Source organism: Ascaphus truei, chromosome 4, assembly GCF_040206685.1.
Source record: "Ascaphus truei isolate aAscTru1 chromosome 4, aAscTru1.hap1, whole genome shotgun sequence".
Lineage (NCBI taxonomy): Eukaryota > Metazoa > Chordata > Amphibia > Anura > Ascaphidae > Ascaphus > Ascaphus truei.
In genome coordinates, this window is record NC_134486.1 from 77,431,808 (window position 1) to 77,452,566 (window position 20,759).

Genomic DNA, 20,759 nt, shown 5'->3' on the forward strand with positions numbered 1-20,759 from the left:
GTGAAGAAGAAGGATGGATCACGTAGGCCAGGCCATGCATTGACTTTCACAGACTCAATAAGATCACGTTAAAGAATCGGTATCCCCTTCCCTTAATCTCTGAACTGTTCGACCGCCTCCAGGGGGGCTCTATCTTCTCCAAGCTCGACTTAAGAGGTGCCTATAATCTCATTCGCATAAGGGAGGGAGACGAGTGGAAAACAGCGTTTAATACGCGATCAGGACATTATGAGTATCAAGTTATGCCCTTTGGTTTATGCAATGCTCCTGCCGTCTTTCAAGAGTTCATGAATGACATCTTTCGAGATGTGTTGGGGACATTTGTCATAGAATATCTGGATGACATTCTCATTTTTTCTAAAAACCTGGAGGAACACATTCAACATACCAAACTGGTGCTGTCTAGGCTCCGTTCTAACCGCCTATATGCTAAGATGGAGAAATGTTTATTCCACCAGACCTCAACTACCTTCCTAGGCTACATTATCTCCAGCCAAGGTTTCTCTATGGACACAGAAAAATTTAAATCTGTTCTTGACTGGCCGCTGACTAATTTGCTCAAGGCTGTGCAGCGTTTTCTCGGCTTTGCCAATTATTACAGGAAATTCATCAAAAAAAATTCTTCTATTGCTCTCCCTATCACCCTTTTGACCAAGAAAGGTGCCGATCCCACCTCCTGGTCGTCTGAAGCTATTCTTGCTTTCGAAGTGCTTAAGAAAACTTTTGTGTCTGCACCCATCCTACGCCATCCGGATACCTCCCTTCCCTTCACTTTGGAAGTCGACGCTTCGGACGTGGGAGCGGGTGCAGTTCTCTCTCAGAGGTCTTCTCTCCAAGAAAGACTCCATCCCTGTGGTTTTTTTTTCGCGAAAATTTTCATCTGCCGAAAGGAATTTAGATGTTGGTAATCGTGAACTTTTGGCCATTAAATTGGCTCTCCAGGAATGGAGGCATCTTTTAGAAGGCTCCAAGGAACCTGTTGCTATCCTCACCGACCACAAAAATTTGCTGTATATCGAGGGAGCCCGACGGTTGGGATCTTGCCAAGCTCGGTGATCTCTCTTCTTCTCCCGCTTTAACTATACATTTTATACATTCCTGGTACCAAAAATGTCAAAGCGAACGCTCTCTCTCGCCAGTGAAACCGAATCTAATGAAACCACGGAACCTATTCTTCCTGCCAAATGCATAATCTCCGCTAACAATTTTGATGTGTTGGACGAAATCAACAAAGCCCAGACTCACATTCCCAGCAGGTTCAGGGTACCAGAAGGGCGCTTATACGCAACTCCACGGTTTCGCCACAAGATTCTACTTTGGGGTCATTCCTCTAGATCTGCCGGTCATCCAGGCTTCAAAAGAAGAGCAGACCTTATTAAACGGACATTTTGGTGGCCGAGGATGAACAAAGACATTTTGTACTTTACTAGTGCCTGTCCTGTATGTGCCCAGAGTAAGGCGCTTCACCACAAACCCTCTGGCCTCCTCATGCCTCTCCCCATTCCTGAGCAACCCTGGAAACACATCTCGATGGATTTCATTGTCGAACTGCCCAATTCCAAAGGAATGAACACCATTCTTGTCGTAGTAGACAGATTTTCTAAACATTCACAGTTTATTCCCCTCAAGGGTCTCCCTAATTCTACTACTCTGGCCGATGTTTTTTTCAAGAAAATCTTCAGATTACATGGCGTTCCCATTTCTATTGTCTCTGACAGAGGGTCTCAATTCATCTCTAAGTTCTGGCGGGCGTTTTCCCAGAGACTTGGAATTTCCCTCCTTTTTTCTTCTGGATACCATCCGCAGACCAATGGTCAGACCGAAAGGATGAATCAAACCCTAGAGCAATATCTCAGATGTTTCGTATCGGACTCACAGAACTGGGTGGACCTGTTACCATGGGCCGAATTTGCAATCAACTCTCTCAAAAATGAGTCTACCCAGGAGTCTCCCTTTTTCATTAATTTCAGCTTTCACCCCAGCAGTCTTCCTTTCTCTTCTTCCCCTTCTGGCGTTCCTGCAGCCGACTCTCATGTTACGACCCTACAGAACTCTTGGAAAAAGATCCTCAAATCCCTACAATCCGCTGTTGCCAAACAAAAGACCAAGGCAGATCGCCATCGCCAACCAGGTCCTTCATTCAAGCCTGGTGACAGAGTGTGGTTGTCCTCGAAGAACATCAGGCTTAAAACTCCATCTCCTAAACTGTCACCAAGATTTCTGGGCCCGTTCAAAATCTTAGAAAAAGTCAACCCAGTCGCTTATCGTCTTGATCTACCCCCCACCATGAGGATTCCTTCCGTGTTTCATGTCTCCCTGCTTAAACCCTTCGTACAGAGCTCACACTTTCCGGACCCTTCCCGTAAACCCAACCCAGTGTCCACCATAGGACAACAAGAGTACGAGGTTCAATCCCTCATTGATTCACGCTGGTCTAAAAACAAGCTCCAGTTCCTCATCCACTGGAAGGGCTATGGTCCGGAGGAGCGTTCGTGGGTACCGGCATGTCACATTCATGCCCCAAAACTCCTTCGACAATTTCATCTAAAATTTCCTCAAAAACCGTGGCTGGATCGCTCGGAGATCGATCCTAAAGGGGGGGATACTGTGACGGCTCAGGGGATTCCTTCCCCTCCATGTGTCCCTGATGTCACACACTCTCCTACCCTCTCTGTCCCTTGCCCGGCAGCCTCTGACGCCATTCCGTTACCACGGCGCGCGCCCCGCATGTCTCGCGCACCCACGTGGTCCCCGTGTCCCTGCTGCGGCGTGCCCCACTCTCAGACCCCCTCGGTACCTGCTCCTATCCCCTTACCTCCGGCGGTTGTTCCCTCCGTTCCTCCATCGTCCTCTGCGGGTGTCCCCGCGGAGCGGCACTCCGCGCGCCTCGTGACGCAGCCGGTGCGCGCGCACTCTCAGATTACAGAGGGGGCGCGCACACGCTCCTCTTGTAGGGGTTTTCAGCCTTCTGACTCCTCCTCCCATACCCTGCAAGCGATCTCCCTTACTGGTTCCCCTGTCTCCTCCCCTGTCTCCTCCTCTTCTCCTCCTCACCTATCCCTAATGTCTCCCACTTCACCTTCTGCTCCTCCTCTCTCTCCTATTGGTGTTCCCTCCTTTATAACCCCTGTCTGTCCTTTCTATCATTGCTCTGCATAGCTTCTGTGTTCCCTGTGTGTGCAGTCCTGTGCTTGGCTCTCCTCTGTGTTTCAGCTTGTTCCTGCTCTTGCTTATCTCTGGATCTCCCTGGTTTGACCCCTGCTTGTCCTGGACTACCCTGCTCTCTGTTGCCCTTGAACCTTGCTTACGAACTTGACCTCGCTGACCTCTGGATCTCCTGGACTCTGGCGCACGGACACCACTACTCTTACTCTGTACTCCCAAGGCGTTGCAAGTATCACTAACTATCTTTCAACAGGCCCGGCAATGCCATACCACACTCCGGGCATGCCCTCACTGCTGTGGGTGCGTGGTAGTACCGTTCCAACCTCAGTACTGGGGTCTTGCCAGGTCTGCGGGCATACAGGCGTGACAAGAATAAAGAAAAATAACATAGTGCAATACAGTAATAATAATGAAACAAGTGAATCAAATAATCTATGAGTGTTCTACTCACAAACGGAGCAGAATATCAGAGCGAAATCCAACATAGTGGCAGATTACCCTCAGATGGTAAGTGATACATGTGATTCTGAGCTCAAAGATAAAAGGAGAGAACCATAGTGCAACGCACGCTGACACGCAGGTAGATTTCCTAGTTCTCTCTTCTCTCCTTACTCGTCCTCTAGTGGCATTAGATGGCCACTCCTGATGAAGCTGCCAATCAAGCGCAGCGAAACGCGTTGAGTTTTGGACCATTCAGTGATCCATAGAGGAAGAGTAAGGAGAGGAGAGAGAACTAGGAAATCCACCTGCGTGTCAGCGTGCGTTCCAAATTCTGAAGCAGAAAGTGATGTCATCGGAGCCGTGGCCGCAGAGGACACCCGCAGTGAGGTCGCGACGAACTGCGGACTGTATCCCCATGCGTATCCAATGCCTGATTGTTGCTGACACCATGTAAGCTTCCATTTGTCTCTCCTGTGTTGATAACAGTTTTTTATTGTCTGCACTATGGTTCTCTCCTTTTATCTTTGAGCTCAGATTCACACGCATCACTTACCATCTGAGGGTGATCTGCCACTGTGTTGGATTTCGCTCTGATATTCTGCTCCGTTTGTGAGTAGAACACTCATAGATTATTTGATTCACTTGTTTCATTATGATTACTGTGTTGCACTATGTTATTTTTCTTTATTATATGGCAACGCAGTAAGACAGGGCGTGATAGGCTGAAGAGATGCAGGAGACAGGTGTGGGAAGGATCCATGATGACGCCAGATGACGCAACCCGTGCGCGCGCTGCACGCCGATGACATCGCCGTGGAGTCTGGAGGCGGGACCGGAGGAACATGTATTTACCTCCATGCGGGATGCGCACGCGACCTTTGCATGGTGGCTGGTCACAGGAGGCGGAAGAAGAGCAACACGGTTGACGGGTAGAGCGGGGGTCCCGAACACGGGTTGGGGTAAGCACCGGGTGCGCCGAGTGGGTCGAGAACCACGGATCCTGACACAAGCAATGCATTTTTTGGCAAATCTTTGTTTTTTTTTCATTGTAATGTATTGGATTTTTATGTTTTTTTTAAAGTTGTCTATTCATTATCAGTGTGCCAATCAATGCCCATATAGTTTACCACAGTCACAGTCAATGGTTTTATTGTCAAATGTTTGTTTTTATTTAAATGTCATGTGCTTTATTTTGTGGCTAATTTTTTTTTTTTAGGTTGCCCATTCATTGCCATTGTATGTATGTATGTATGTATGTATGTATGTATGTATGTATGTATGTATGTATGTATGTATGTATATATGTGTTGTGACAAAGTACCTTCTTGCTCTGTACATTTTGTCCAAGGATCAGCACTTTCACACAGCCTTCCAGGTAGAGGAGATAGTCTTCTGACACAGAGGTGAAAAGCTTGGCCTGTTTATTTTGCCATACAAATGCTACAGCAGATAACAGGAGTAAATCAAACAAACAAAACAAAAGTCTTTTTCTCAGCATAACACAGCTTTTCAGCACACCCTCCTCTTTAGAGTAAAACATCCCTGTCTTACTCTGTTTAGAGCAACCTTTTAATCATCTCCCTGCTCAATCAGCTGCTCCAGTCCTGTGAAAGCTGGGAGAGCTAGAAGTCCCGGTCTGGATTCCCCTTGGTAAATCTCCAAACCGTGGAGTGGAGCAGAAACCCTGCACTAATTTAGGGTCGTAATATCCTCTTTTCACTACTGTTCCCTCATATCTGTCACAGTGTGTATGTGTGTATGTCTTTATTTATATAGCGCTATTAATATACATAGCGCTTCACAACAGTAATACACGTGACAATCATACAAATAAGAAATAATATAAATAACACATAAAGGGAGTGCCTTAGACATAAAAGTAACATTTAGGAAAAGGAGTCCCTGCTCTGAAGAGCTTACAATCTAATTGGTTGGGAGGAAGAACGTACAGAGACATTAGGATGGTTATCCTGCTCAGTGCGTCTGCAAGGGCCAAAGGTTTATGTATGAGGTGTTAATTATCAGCCATGGAGCTACTCATATGCTTCCTTAAGTAGGTGTGTTTTGGAGGGGGTCTTAAAGGTGGATAAAGAGGGTGCTAGTCGGATGTTGAGTGGAAGGGCATTCCAGAGGTGTGGGGCAATGTGAGAGGTTTAAGGCGGGAGAGGGTTTTAGATACAAAGGGGGTAGAGAGAAGACATCCTTTAGCAGAACGCAGGAGTTGGGATGGTGTATAGCGAAAAATTAGGGCTGAGATGTAAGGAGGAGCAGAAGAGTGTAAAGTGTGAGGGGCAGGAAGGCCAGACAGCAGAAGGTTACAGTAGTAGAGACGGGAGAAAATGAGGGTCTGTGTCAGAGTTTTTGCAGTCGAGCAACAGAGGAAAGGGTGTATCTTGGCAATATTGCGGATGAAATAATGACAGGTTTTAGCTACCTTTTGAATGTGAGAAGAGAATGTGAGAAAGGAGTCAAGTGTGACCCCTGGGCAGCATGCATGGGCTACTTGGTGAATGATAGTACTTCCAACAGTAATGTGGAAGGAGGTACAGTAGAAGAGTCAGGTTTGGGAAGATGTATGAGGAGCTCTGTTTTTGCCATGTTAAGTTTAAGTCGGCGAAGGGCCATCCAGGGTGATATAGCAGAGAGACATTCAGAAACGTTAGTCTGTACAGCAGGTGTAAGGTCAGGGGTAGATAAGTAAATTTGTGTGTCCTCAGCATAAATGTGATATTTGAACCCAAGAGATGTGATTAGGTCACCTAGAGAAAGTGTGCAAATAGAAAAGAGAAGAGGTTTCAGGACAGAGCCCTGGGGTAACCCCACAGAGAGATCGATAGAGGAGGGGGTGTTAGCAAAAGAGACACAAAGTACGATGGGAGTTAAGAGGAGATCCAGGATAGAGCTTTGTAACTAATGCCAAGAGTATGGAGAATGTGAAGGAGAAGAGGGTGGTCCCCAGTATCAAATGCTGCAGAGAGGTCAAGTAATATGAGCAGCGTGTAATGACCTCTGTCTTTGGCAGAATGGAGGTCATAAGTTATTTTAGTGAGGGCTGTTTTAGTGGAGTGAGCAGTGCGGAAGCCAGATTTTAGAGTGTCTAGGAGAGAATAGGTGTTGATAGAATGGAGCAAGCAAGAGAATACAAGATGTTCAAGGAGTTTAGAGTCAAAAGGCAGTAGGGAGACAGGCCAATAGTTAGAAAGAATGGTAGGGTCAAGCTTGCTGTCTTTGAGTAATGGTATAACTGTTGCATGTTTGAAGGAAGAGGGAAATGTACCAGAGTAGAGGGAAGAGTTAAAAATGTGTGTGAGCGTAGGGATTATAGTAGGTTATAGAAGGTTTTAGGAGATGGGAGGGAATGGGGTCAAGAGGGCAAGTGGTAGAGGAAGAAGAGGAGATCAGCAATGACACATCCTCCTCTGAGACAGCGAACAAAAAGTCAAGGAAGGCAGGAGGAGAGTTATGAAGAGGTGTGGGATGCCTATATTGGGAGCATGGCTTAACACTGTGACAATCAATGGGTAGGTTGTACTGCACCGACACACTTTATTCGAGCAAATACCCGGTATGTACCTGGCAGATACCTGGAATGCGCCACTCCTCACCTCTAACAAGCCCCGTTGCATTTGCCTTCACAGCCTGGGTTCATGCCTGGCTGATGGGCGGCTGATCTGTTAAATGATAATGATTAGGATTTAATAGGCTGCAATGCTTCGCGTGTCTACCAGATGGCATAAATTCATGAATTGTAATGCAGTATATATATATATATACTGTGCAGTATTGCAGCCAGCGGGAATAAAATGCTTCAATCCCTGCTTGGAAAATAACTCAATGCACTCGGGCAGAAAACAGTCACAAACCTCAATACACCCGGGTATACCCGAATTCATGGGACTAGCCAAGCTCGAATAAAGTGTGTCGCCAGTGTAGGATGGGGGTGGTTGTAGTTGCCCGGGGAGGGTGATTTTACTAACTGCTAAGGTAATTAATGGTTTAGTGGCCAGTAGTTAGTTTTTTTTATTTTAATGTTGCTGCCCATGGACGATGCAGAAGATGCGGAAGAAGACGAGGAGGGCCTTCATCCTGGCAGGAGTATGTACAACTTTCATTTACATTATGCTGGCTGGGTAATGTTTTATTTTTAATGGGTGAAAGCAAATTGGTGTTACCCATTACCTCATTATTGTTCTCTACACTTTTTTTTGTTTTTCTATTTCTTAATGTACTACATTGTGCAAGAGTAACAAGTACCAGTGCCAAGGAGGACTCTATTTTGCAAAGACTGTTCATATGGGATTTGGATAACCCCAGAGGACTTATGGCTGCAGGACTTTTTATTTGCAAGTAGACCCTCTATACTTGTAATATATTGGTATATAATAATTGTCTGACTTTACATTTCATCAGGTTTTTTTTGTGAACAGTATTGATATATTTGATTGTCAAAGGCTATAGCGCTATAGCTGTGTATTTGTTCCCGATGTTGCATTTTGTTAATGCACTATAAAAAATGGTGATATTTCTTAGTGAATACCGTTTTGACTCACATTTCTTATAGTGTGTTAAGAACATGCAGACCCACTCAGCAATGCACTGAACTTATTGAAGTTTAGTGACTAGGCATCTAAGAGAGATATTAAATATGAATTGGGGAGCGTTACCTTCAAAGATAAAAGATAACCCATTGGTAAGAAATACATATGCAGCATGGAAGACCATAAGATCTATTATGGGACTATCTCACACAATCGCTATGTTTGATATCTTTTTTTTTTTTGCTTCTCCAGAGAAAATAGATCCACAATTTCAAATATATACTGTATAATTTAATAGGAGATTTTGAGGACATTTCGGACTTAGATTTACTACTTACTTGGTTAGACAGAACTAGAAAAATTATTATTTCTGAAATCAAGAGAGATGCAACTAACATTGGTACACAATGCATATTTTGCCTTTAACATAAGTTATAAGGGTACAGACCAAACCATGAAAAAGTGTCCGAAGTGACAGCAACCTAAAACAGATTTGAAGCCATTATGGGACTACCATAAGATCTCAAATTGGTGGGACCAAGTGTTGGAATATATATAGCTGAATGTTCAAGTAACTACAGGTAAAAAAACAGTATCCTTGATATGTGAAAATGTAGATAAGTGAAAGATTGCCAATAATGGAGTGAAAATACAAACATTTGTTGAGGTAACATTACTGACTGCTAAACCATAATGTTACAATGTGTTAAAGTTCCTCCCCCCACCTTGGAGATGCTAAATAAATACTTAATAGAATTCTTTATGCTAGATAAATTCTAAGCAGAAACAAATAAAGAACAAACGACCCATTTGGGACCCCTTTATTGACTTTTAGCCAGACAGAGATAAAGAGGTAGTGATGCGGGTGTCTGGTATATACTAACAAGCCTTGTACATGATGGTCCCAGCGGACTATGAGACTGGAAAAGAATAAAATATCAATTATTAACAGGTGAAAATAGTCATTATAAAGAGGAAAAGGGGGGAGTGAACCTGATGGGTAGGTGTTTCCATAGGAGGGGTATGTGAATAGGACCAAAGGAGCACTGAGTTGAAAGCTGCAGTTCGGTCTTTTTTTTTTTTTTTTTTTTACTTCAATAGTTTAATGTGGGCAATCTCTAATTACCTAAAGAACTGCATAGCTGCCGGTCAATTCGTTCTCCATCTATTGATCGGCAAAGTTTCGCGACATCTTTAAATATGGGGAATGTAAATAGTTGCTATAGGAACAAGCATGCTTGTTAAAATAGAATACAAGAAAATTGGTCTTTCAAAGTTGTTGTTTTTAAAACAGAAAATGCTAAAAGTATTTTTTCTTACTACAGAAGTGATTTATTAAAAAAAACACAGATGCAGGATATTGCCTGAACTGCAGCTTTAAAGTGAAATGGATATAGAGTCAAATACAAACATTTGTGTTAATGCAGATATGACTGATTTATCCATTTATGATTTCATTTTGTTTTTTGTCTTAGTGTAACATTTACGTTAATTGAATACATTATTTACTTGTTTAATGTGTCCTTGGATGTCAATGATTTATGTCATTATTGTATACTTGTATTTTGTGCATCTGTGAAATGTTTTGTGTTTTGTATTTTGAAACACTTAATAAAAAAGAAGAGTGACAAAGCTGACAATGTTAGCAAATAAACTAAGATATCTACAAATGTAATGTAGCCATGGCTGGTTCTGGTTTTACATCTGCCCTCCCTGGCATGTAAGTCCTGGTAGGTGCAGGCAGTGTCAGGCCCATCTTGGGTTTCCCACCCCTCTGCAGCTTTCTTGAATGGTAGGAGTGGAGGTGTGACAGGGTCTGTGTGTTGCCCAATCTGGGTGCAGACCTTGTGCCCTCCCTTTTTGATGTAAGGAAGAGGCCCACCCAAATTGTAGTCAGTCTGTGTGGGAGTTCTAGTCTGACAGCAGAGAGAGTACAAGTAAGGGAAGTGTGCTTTCTCACTCTGCGGGGTGGGATTATACGAACAGTCCCACTAGGGGACTGTGATATGGCCTATGGACATATCTGACCCAGAGATCATCCAGAAACATGGGATCCAAAGAGTATTCGCTGTATGTACTGTCAGCAGTGGATGCCAATAAAGACTCCTGTTCAATATACTCTGGCCTGAGGGTGAAGTTACTCAGAGAGAGGATAAAAGTGTTCTATCATGGGGACTGCATCCAGCTCTCCTGGAACCTGGAGGCGCAGCACAAAGAGAAAGAACCATGAAGCCACAACTAAAGCCTGTCCTGTTTCCCCACAACATCGCGGAACCTCAGCATTTCCTGGACACCAACAGGTCCTTGCACCCACATACACCAGTAGGAAGGGCAGATCACCCAGAGGGGGGGTTGGGGGGAGCAGCGCTAAAATTGGAGGCACTGCTGAGATGCAGCAACAGGGCAGGCTTTTACTGCAGTGCAGCAGTAAGGAAGGGAGGAATCTCTTTTTGAGGCATCACCAGGGAGGGGGGTCACCCAGACCCTTACCAAAAATCAAGATTATGTTGGGGCATACCCATACCTGACAGACAGTGTGTGTCTGTGTGTGTCAGTGTGTTTGTCAGTCAGTGTGTGTGTGTCAGTCAGTGTGTGTGTGTCAGTCAGTATGTGTGTGTGCGTCAGCCAGTGTATGTCTCTCTCTCTCTCTCTGTGTGGTGTGTATGTCTCTCTGTGTGTCCTGCCCCCCCCCCTCTCTCCTGACTCCATTTACCCCTGGCGGAGCTGCGGACATGGGGGGCACTGTCTGTCTCCTGAGCAGCCCCCCCTCTCTCTTTCACCTCCCCCCCCGGTGGAGGTACACAGCCAGAGCAGCCCCAACTCTCTCCCCCCGGCAGAGCTCTGGACATGGTTGTGTGTGTCCTGATGCAACCAGCCCCCTGGCGGAGGTACCGGAACACAGGGAGGAGGTGTTCGGCTGCTCACTGGGGTGGGCGCATCACTTGGGTGGGCAGTGTTTGGTGAATCAAGGCCCCCCCGGCCTTTCCTCTCCCCAGCGGAGGTCCCAGCCGAAGGGGGGAGGTGGTGGATGCGCATCTCTTGGTGGGGGGGGATGGGTTGCCCGGGCAGCAGCAGTGTGCAGAGCGAGGAGAGAGGCCAGAGCCCGGGACACGGGGGTGAGGTGGTGTGTGTGTGTTTCCCCGTCCATCCAGCGCTGGCTCCTCCTGGTGGAAGCTGGAAACACTCATGGCTTCTTCTGTCAGGAGTGGTGTCACTTCCATCACCACTGACTTCCGTCTCCAATCAATACACTAACGCCACTAAAGAAGTTTCACTTAAATAAGGTAAAGATGCACCTAACTGTACAGTTACAGACCGATTTCTCTACTTATTTCAGACCCTAACATTTTCTTTAGAATGTTAGCAAACAGATTAAATGAAATGCTCCCCTCTTTGATTAACATAGACCAGACTGAGTTTAATCCAGGTCAGCAGACCAGTGATAATACAAGAAGAGTAACTACTTTAATTCACAAATGTGAGATGAATTATATCCCAGCCACGCTTTTGTCCCTTGACACGAAGAAAGCAGTTGACCCTCCCCAAAAAAGAAAATCTATGCACTCGGTCTTAACACACATAGGCTTGGATATTATCACTCTGTACGCACCCCTTAACCAGAGTTCTAATAAATGGAGCACTCCAGAAACCCTTTCCGATTTCAAATGGTACATGGCAAGGATGCTCTCTTTCGCTTCCAATCTTTGCCCTTATAATGGAACCATTAGCAAATAGAATTAGAAATAACCCGGATATAACGGGCATAATCTGCAGAAATACACATCATCAAATAGCACCATATGCAGACAATGTACTCTTAATGGTCACTAGCCCCATTGTATCTATCCCAAATATCATGAAGGAAATCAAACTATTCAGAGAGCTCTCTAACTTTGGGATAAATATCTCCAAATCGCAAGTGCTAAAGCTTACTATACATCAACATCCTTATGAGATACTTCTATTAAACTTTTCCTTTAAATGGACCAACTCTCATATTATATATCTTGGGAGCAACATTACCCCACGCATAGAGGAATTGTTTCAGGCAAATTATCCTTCCCTTCTCAACTCAATACAGATAGATCTAAAGAAATGGGAGTCATACAGAAATTGTATTGCCACATCACTTATCTTGATCTGAAGTCTTGTGCTTCAATGATGGATCAATCCAGCTTCAATGAAGCAAGAACATGCTTACTGCTGTCCTGGCAAGGAGACTAAGAATGCGAAATATTTCTGCTGACCTGAGACCCCAAAAACTAAAAGATGAAAGTGGGGAAAGGAAATAAGGCAGCACCCAAAAAACCAAAGGTGAAGAGTCCAAGAGCGATGTGGAAAAAGAAGGAAATGGCTATTGGTGTACCCAGGAAACCGGATTCTGTACCAGGTACCTGTACCCCAATCCCCATCACACCCAGCTCATCTCACCTCATACCCTGCTCACCTCACACCGGACACATCTCAGCTCATCTCGGATCCTGCTCACCTCACCCCAGACACAACTCAGACAAACTCGGACCAACCCCCCAAAAAGTATAGAGCTGCAGCCTAGCTGCAACAGGTGGCTTGGTTAGACGCAGCTCAAAAATGTAAATTGGCTTTGTAATGTACTGCACCGACACACTTTATTCGAGCAAATACCCGGTATGTACCTGGCAGATACCTGGAATGCGCCGCTCCTCACCTCTGACAAGCCCCGTTGCGTTTGCCTTCCCAGCCTGGGTTCATGCCTGGCTGATGGGCGGCTGATCTGTTAAATGATAATGATTAGGATTTAATAGGCTGCAATGCTTCGCGTGTCTACCAGATGGCATAAATTCATGAATTGTAATGCAGTATATATATATATACTGTGCAGTATTGCAGCCAGCGGGAATAAAATGCTTCAATCCCTGCCGGAAAATAACTCAATGCACTCGGGCAGAAAACAGTCACAAACCTCAATACACCCAGGTATACCCGAATTCGTGGGACTAGCCGAGCTCGAATAAAGTGTGTCGCCAGTGTACAATTATGATTCCTATGTACAAGACACTTGTGGCCAGACCTGCCATTAATTTGGCCCTGACACGGCATCTGGAACAAAGACGGGACACAATGGAAGGAAAAATGTACCTTTTTTTGGAGATAATGAACCAAATGGAGAGACAGATATACAATACCATGCGATTTTTAATCACTATGCCCAGTGGTACAAAAAAGTCAACTTTGATGGCTCCAGGGGTAAAATGGTTATTCTCGAGAATTTGAGGAGAGCAATTTTTGAAGAACTGAAGAAGCAGTATAAATACAATGCGGCATAATTCAAGACCGTGAAAGAGACAACCAATGCACTTTTACGGCATCAGAGGACTGTGGCCTGAATTAATCCGTGATTAAAACATGACGGAAACATGAATTTATATAATAATACAGTTTTTAATATAGTAATCTATTTTTAGCCATTGTTTAATACTTGTTTCCCTCCTTTATTTTGTTGCATGTTCGGCAGGCTGATCAATATCAACACTATGTTCATGTAAGAAACACATCCAGTGATAATGGATAATGAAGGTATTGTATGCGTTCCGTTCAATTGTCAATACCTGTACTGCATACAGTTCATACATACAGTTCTCATGCGCAGAAATTCAATGAAATGCATATGCATTTCATCCAGGTTTCATAAAACAGGGAATCCAAATGTAAGAATCAACGCTTCTCTTTGGACTCACAAAACACAGAAGACAAACAAAAACACAAATGGAGAAAAGAATCATGTGTAGTACGTTCCAAAAGAATTTAGTATGGCCAAGCATACAATACACACTTACAAGCTGTTCAATCTTTAAGGCATAATCACTCAAGGATCTTGACAGTGGCTCCGGTAGTTTGTAGTAGCATCTCTCAACTGGGGCAGCTGATGCCGGCTCTCAGCTGTACTGTAGTTTCTCCCACGTTATTTCTCACAGGCTGCTGCTCTCGGCTTTGGTATTACCAGGAACCATCTCTCCTTAGAATCCTTATATCTTATGGTTCAGTAGAATCAATTCCATTATAATGAATATTCTTCCAAGAATACTATATTTATTTCAAAGCCTTCCAATTAGCTTTCCACCAACTATTCTACAAAGACGTCAAAATATTTATTAAATATATTATATATAAATATATTAAACCAATATGTATGGGAAAAGAAAACTACTAGAACTAAAACCTCAACTCTATACCATAGAGTGGAGGCAGAAGGCCTAAGCCTACATTCCATACTGGAATATTATGTATGTATGTCATAATTTATATAGCGCCATTAATGTACATAGCGCTTCACAGTAATAATACACGTGACAATCATATAAATAACAAATAATACAAACAGCAGATCATGAGAATAAGCGGTTCAGACATAAAAGTAACATTTAGGAAAAGGAGTCCCTGCTCAGAAGAGCTTACAATCTAATTGGTAGGAGGAAGATACAGTAGGAGGGCATAATGCTAAGTGCGTCAGCAAGAGGCCATGCTTTATGTATAAGGTGCATAGTGTTAGCCACGGAGCTACTCATATGCTTCATTAAGCAGGTATGTTTTAAGGTAGGTCTTAAAGGTGTATAGAGAGGGTGCTAGTCGGATATTGAGGGGAAGGGCATTCCAGAGGTGTGGGGCAGTCAGTGAGAAAGGTTTAAGGTGGGAGAGGGCTTTAGATACCAAGGGGGTAGAGAGAAGACATCCTTGAGCAGAACGCAAGAGTCGGGCTGGTGCATAGCGAGAAATTAGGGCTGAGATGTAAGGAGGGGCAGAAGTGTAAAGCTTTAAAAGTGAGGAGGAGAATTAAATGTGTGATATAGGATTTGATAGGAAGCCAGGAGAGGGATTTCAGTAGGGGCGGTGCTGAGACAGATTTAGGAAAGAGTAGAGTGATTCTGGCAGCCGTGTTTAGGATAGATTGTAGGGGAGACAGGTGAGAGGCAGGAAGGCCGGACAACAGGAGGTTACAGTAATCAAGACGGGAGAGAATGAGGGCTTGTGCCAGATTTTTATCTTTGTGATATTGCGAAGGAAAAAGCAACAGGTTTTAGATACGTTTTGAATGTGAGAGGAGAAAGTGAGAGAGGAGTCGAGTGTGACCCCTAGGCATCATGTTTGCGCTACTGGGTGTATGACTGAACTTCCAATAGTAATGTGGAAGGAGGTAGTGGGGCCAGGTTTGGGAGAAAGTATGAGGAGCTCTGTTTTTGCCATGTTAAGTTTAAGTCAGTGGAGGGCCATCCAGGATGATATTGCAGAGAGACATTCAGAAACTTTGGTTTGTACAGCAGGTGTAAAGTCAGGGGTCGAAAAGTACTGTAAATTTGTGTGTCGTCAGTATAGAGGTGATATTGGAACCCAAGAGATGTGATAAGTCACCTAGAGATTGTGTACAGAGAAAAGAGGAGAGGATCCAGGACAGAGACCTGGGGTACCCCACAGAGAGGTTGATAGAAGAGGAGGTGTTAGCAGAAGAGACACTGAAAGAACGATGGGAGAGGTAACAGGATATCCAGGATAGAGCTTTGTTACGAATGCCAAGAGTATGGAGAAAGTGAAGGAAAAGAGGATGGTCCACAGTATCAAATGCTGCAGAGAGGTCGAGAAATATGAGCAGAGTGTAATGACCTCTGTCTTTGGCAGCATGGAGGTCATAAGTTATTTTAGTGAGGGCTGTTTCCGTGGAGTGAGCAGTGCAGAAGCCAGATTGTAGAGGGTCTACTTGAGAATAGGTGTTGAGAAAATAGAGCAAGCGAGAGAATATAAGACGTTCAAGGAGTTTAGAGGCAAAAGTCAGGAGGGAGACAGACCGATAGTTAGAAAGACAGGTAGGGTCAAGCTTGCTGTTTTTGAGTAATGGTATGACTGTTGCATGTTTGAAGGAGGAGGGACAGGTACCAGAGTAGAGGGAGGAGTTAACAATGTGTGTGAGCATATGGATAATAGTAGGAGCAAGAGGTTTTAGGAGATGGGAGGGAATGGGATCAAGAGGGCAAGTGGTAGATGGAGAAGAGGAGAGCAGGAGTGCCACATCCTTCTCTGTGACAGTGGAAAAAGAGTCAAGGTGTCACGCTTAGGGTGACCACCCGTCCCCCTTTTGCCGGTACAGTCCCGGTTTTTCGGGAGCTGTACCGCTTTTCTGTGTGTACCGGAAATGTCCCGGATTTTCCTCAATGTGTCCCCATTTATTTATTTTTTGTTGCCGGCGGTGCGCGAGTTATTAGCTGCGGTGCGCTGTGCGCTTTGCGCGAGTCTGCGGCGGCGCGGAGGAGGAGACTGCAGCAGCCCCGGCTGGTAAGTATTTTTTTTTTTTTTTTAATGCCAACCCTCCCTCCCCCGGCAGTTTCCTACCTTGTTGGCCAATCCCCAGCGTCCCGGCATTAAGCCCCGCCCCCCGGCATCATCCTTCACCAAGGACCGGCATGTGGAATGGATGGAAGGAAGGGTGCCTGGGGGCGGGGCTTCCGCTTCCTGTGGCAGAGCACACGTGGTGTGTGTCTCTGCCCGCGGCTCCTGGCTCTTCTGCGCGGTGTCTCCCCCCCTCTGCCCGCCCGGGGGGATAGGAGGTGGGTTTTTTATCCTTTGCCTCCTGTCCTGGCGCTCCCTTCCCCCCCCCCCCCTGTCCCCTTGGTTCGGGAGATGGGCGCGGGGGCTGGCAGTGGTGGCTGCGCGGTGTTCCCCCATTCTGCCCCGGGAGCCCGTGGCTGCCCTCCGGGGGAGGGGGGGCGGCAGTTTACCTTTGTGTCCCGGCGCAACTACCCCCCCCCCCTAGGTGCGGGAGATGGGCGCGGGGGTGGGTGCAGGGGGAGACGGAGAGCCACCTGCTCGTGGCTGCCTCTGTCTGTACTCCAGTCTGTGTGTGTGTGTGTGTGTGTGTGTGTGTACCAGTGTGTGTGTGTGTGTACCAGTGTGTGTGTGTGTGTGTGTGTGTGTGTGTGTGTGTGTGTGTGTGTGTGTGTGTGTGTGTGTGTGTGTGTGTGTGTACCAGTGTGTGTGTACCAGTGTGTGTGTACCAGTGTGTGTGTGTGTGTGTGTGTGTGTGTGTGTGTGTGTGTGTGTGTGTACCAGTGTGTGTACCAGTGTGTGTGTGTGTGTGTGTGTGTGTGTGTGTGTGTGTGTACCAGTGTGTGTGTGTGTGTGTGTGTGTACCAGTGTGTGTGTGTGTGTGTGTGTGTGTGTGTGTGTGTGTGTGTGTGTGTGTACCAGTGTGTGTGTACCAGTGTGTGTGTACCAGTGTGTGTGTGTGTGTGTACCAGTGTGTGTGTGTGTGTGTGTGTGTGTGTGTACCAGTGTGTGTGTGTGTGTGTGTGTGTGTGTGTGTGTGTGTGTGTGTGTGTGTGTGTGTGTGTGTGTGTGTGTGTGTGTGTGTGTGTGTGTGTGTGTGTGTGTGTGTGTGTGTGTGTGTACCAGTGTGTGTGTGTGTGTGTGTGTGTGTGTGTGTGTGTGTACCAGTGTGTGTGTGTGTGTGTACCAGTGTGTGTGTGTGTGTGTACCAGTGTGTGTGTGTGTGTACCAGTGTGTGTGTGTGTGTACCAGTGTGTGTGTGTACCAGTGTGTGTGTGTACCAGTGTGTGTGTGTGTACCAGTGTGTGTGTGTGTGTACCAGTGTGTGTGTGTGTGTACCAGTGTGTGTGTGTGTGTGTGTGTGTGTGTGCCAGTGTGTGTGTGTGTGTGTACCCGTGTCTGTCTCCCCCTCTCTCTCCCCCTCTCTCCCTCACCCTCTCACCCTCCCCCTCCCTCTCTGTCCCTCTCCCTCTCTGTCCCTCTCCCTCTCTGTCCCTCTCTGTCTCTCTCACCCTCTCTCTCTCACCCTCTGTCTCTCTCACCCTCTGTCTCTCTCTGTCACCCTCTCTCTGTCACCCTCTCTCTGTCACCCCCTCTCTCTGTCACCCTCTCTCTCTGTCACCCTCTCTCTCTCTCTGTCACCCTCTCTCTCTCTGTGTCACCCTCTCTCTCTCTCTCTGTGTCACCCTCTCTCTCTCTGTGTGTCACCCTCTCTCTCTCTCTCTGTGTCACCCTCTCTCTCTCTGTGTCACCCTCTCTCTCTCTCTCTGTGTCACCCTCTCTCTCTCTCTGTGTCACCCTCTCTCTCTCTCTGTGTCACCCTCTCTCTCTCTGTGTGTCACCCTCTCTCTCTCTCTGTGTCACCCTCTCTCTCTCTCTTTGTGTCACCCTCTCTCTCTGTGTCACCCTCTCTCTCTGTGTCACCCTCTCTCTCTGTGTCACCCTCTCTCTCTGTGTCACCCTCTCTCTCTCTCTGTGTCACCCTCTCTCTCTCTCTGTGTCACCCTCTCTCTCTTTCTGTGTCACCCTCTCTCTCTCTCTCTGTGTCACCCTCTCTCTCTCTTTGTGTCACCCTCTCTCTCTCTCTGTGTCACCCTCTCTCTCTCTGTGTCACCCTCTCTCTCTCTCTGTGTCACCCTCTCTCTCTCTTTGTGTCACCCTCTCTCTCTGTGTCACCCTCTCTCTCTGTGTCACCCTCTCTCTCTGTGTCACCCTCTCTCTCTGTGTCACCCTCTCTCTCTCTCTGTGTCACCCTCTCTCTCTCTCTGTGTCACCCTCTCTCTCTTTCTGTGTCACCCTCTCTTTCTCTCTCTGTGTCACCCTCTCTCTCTCTTTGTGTCACCCTCTCTCTCTCTCTGTGTCACCCTCTCTCTCTCTGTGTCACCCTCTCTCTCTCTCTGTGTCACCCTCTCTCTCTCTCTGTGTCACCCTCTCTCTCTCTGTGTGTCACCCTCTCTCTCTCTCTCTGTGTCACCCTCTCTCTCTCTCTGTGTCACCCTCTCTCTCTCTCTGTGTCACCCTCTCTCTCTCTGTGTGTCACCCTCTCTCTCTCTCTGTGTCACCCTCTCTCTCTCTTTGTGTCACCCTCTCTCTCTGTGTCACCCTCTCTCTCTGTGTCACCCTCTCTCTCTGTGTCACCCTCTCTCTCTGTGTCACCCTCTCTCTCTCTCTGTGTCACCCTCTCTCTCTCTCTGTGTCACCCTCTCTCTCTTTCTGTGTCACCCTCTCTCTCTCTCTCTGTGTCACCCTCTCTCTCTCTTTGTGTCACCCTCTCTCTCTCTCTGTGTCACCCTCTCTCTCTCTGTGTCACCCTCTCTCTCTCTCTGTGTCACCCTCTCTCTCTCTTTGTGTCACCCTCTCTCTCTGTGTCACCCTCTCTCTCTGTGTCACCCTCTCTCTCTGTGTCACCCTCTCTCTCTGTGTCACCCTCTCTCTCTGTGTCACCCTCTCTCTCTGTGTCACCCTCTCTCTCTGTGTCACCATCTCTCTCTCTGTCACGCTCTCTCTCTCTGTCACGCTCTCTCTCTCTGTCACGCTCTCTCTCTCTGTCACGCTCTCTCTCTCTGTCACGCTCTCTCTCTCTGTTACCCTCTCTCTCTCTGTCACCCTCTCTCTCTGTCACCCTCTCTCTCTCTGTCACCCTCTCTCTCTCTCTGTCACCCTCTCTCTCTCTCTGTGTCACCCTCTCTCTCTCTCTGTGTCACCCTCTCTCTCTCTCTGTGTCACCCTCTCTCTCTCTCTGTGTCACCCTCTCTCTCTCTGTGTCACCCTCTCTCTCTCTCTCTCTCTGTGTCACCCTCTCTCTCTCTTTGTGTCACCCTCTCTCTCTCTCTCTGTGTCACCCTCTCTCTCTCTCTCTGTGTCACCCTCTCTCTCTCTTTGTGTCACCCTCTCTCTCTCTCTGTGTCACTCTCTCTCTCTCTCTCTCTTTGTGTCACCCTCTCTCTCTCTGTCACGCTCTCTCTCTCTGTCACGCTCTCTCTGTCACGCTCTCTCTCTCTGTCACGCTCTCTCTCTCTGTCACGCTCTCTCTCTGTCACGCTCTCTCTCTCTGTCACGCTCTCTCTCTCTCTGTCACGCTCTCTCTCTCTGTCACGCTCTCTCTCTCTGTCACGCTCTCTCTCTCTGTCTCTGTCACCCTCTGTCTCTCTCACCCTCTGTCTCTCTCACCCTCTCTCTGTCTCTCTCACCCTCTCTCTGTCTCTCTCACTCTCTCTCTGTCTCTCTCACTCTCTCTCTGTCTCTCTCACTCTCTCTCTGTCTCACTCTCTCTCTGTCTCTCTCACTCTCTCTCTGTCTGCCTCTCTCTCACCCTCTCTCTGTCTGCCTCTCTCTCACCCTCTCTGTCTGCCTCTCTCTGTCACCCTCTCTGTCTGCCTCTCTCTGTCACCCTCTCTCTCTCTGTCACCCTCTCTCTCTCTGTCACGATCTCTCTCTCTGTCACGCTCTCTCTCTCTGTCACGCTCTCTCTCTCTGTCTCTGTCACCCTCTGTCTCTGTCACCCTCTGTCTCTGTCACCCTCTGTCTCTCTCACCCTCTGTCTCTCTCACCCTCTCTCTGTCTCTCTCACCCTCTCTCTGTCTCTCTCACTCTCTCTCTGTCTCTCTCACTCTCTCTCTGTCTCTCTCACTCTCTCTCTGTCTCACTCTCTCTCTGTCTCTCTCACTCTCTCTCTGTCTGCCTCTCTCTCACCCTCTCTCTGTCTGCCTCTCTCTCACCCTCTCTGTCTGCCTCTCTCTGTCACCCTCTCTGTCTGCCTCTCTCTGTCACCCTCTCTCTCTCTCTGTTACCCTCTCTCTCTCTGTCACCCTCTCTCTCTCTGTC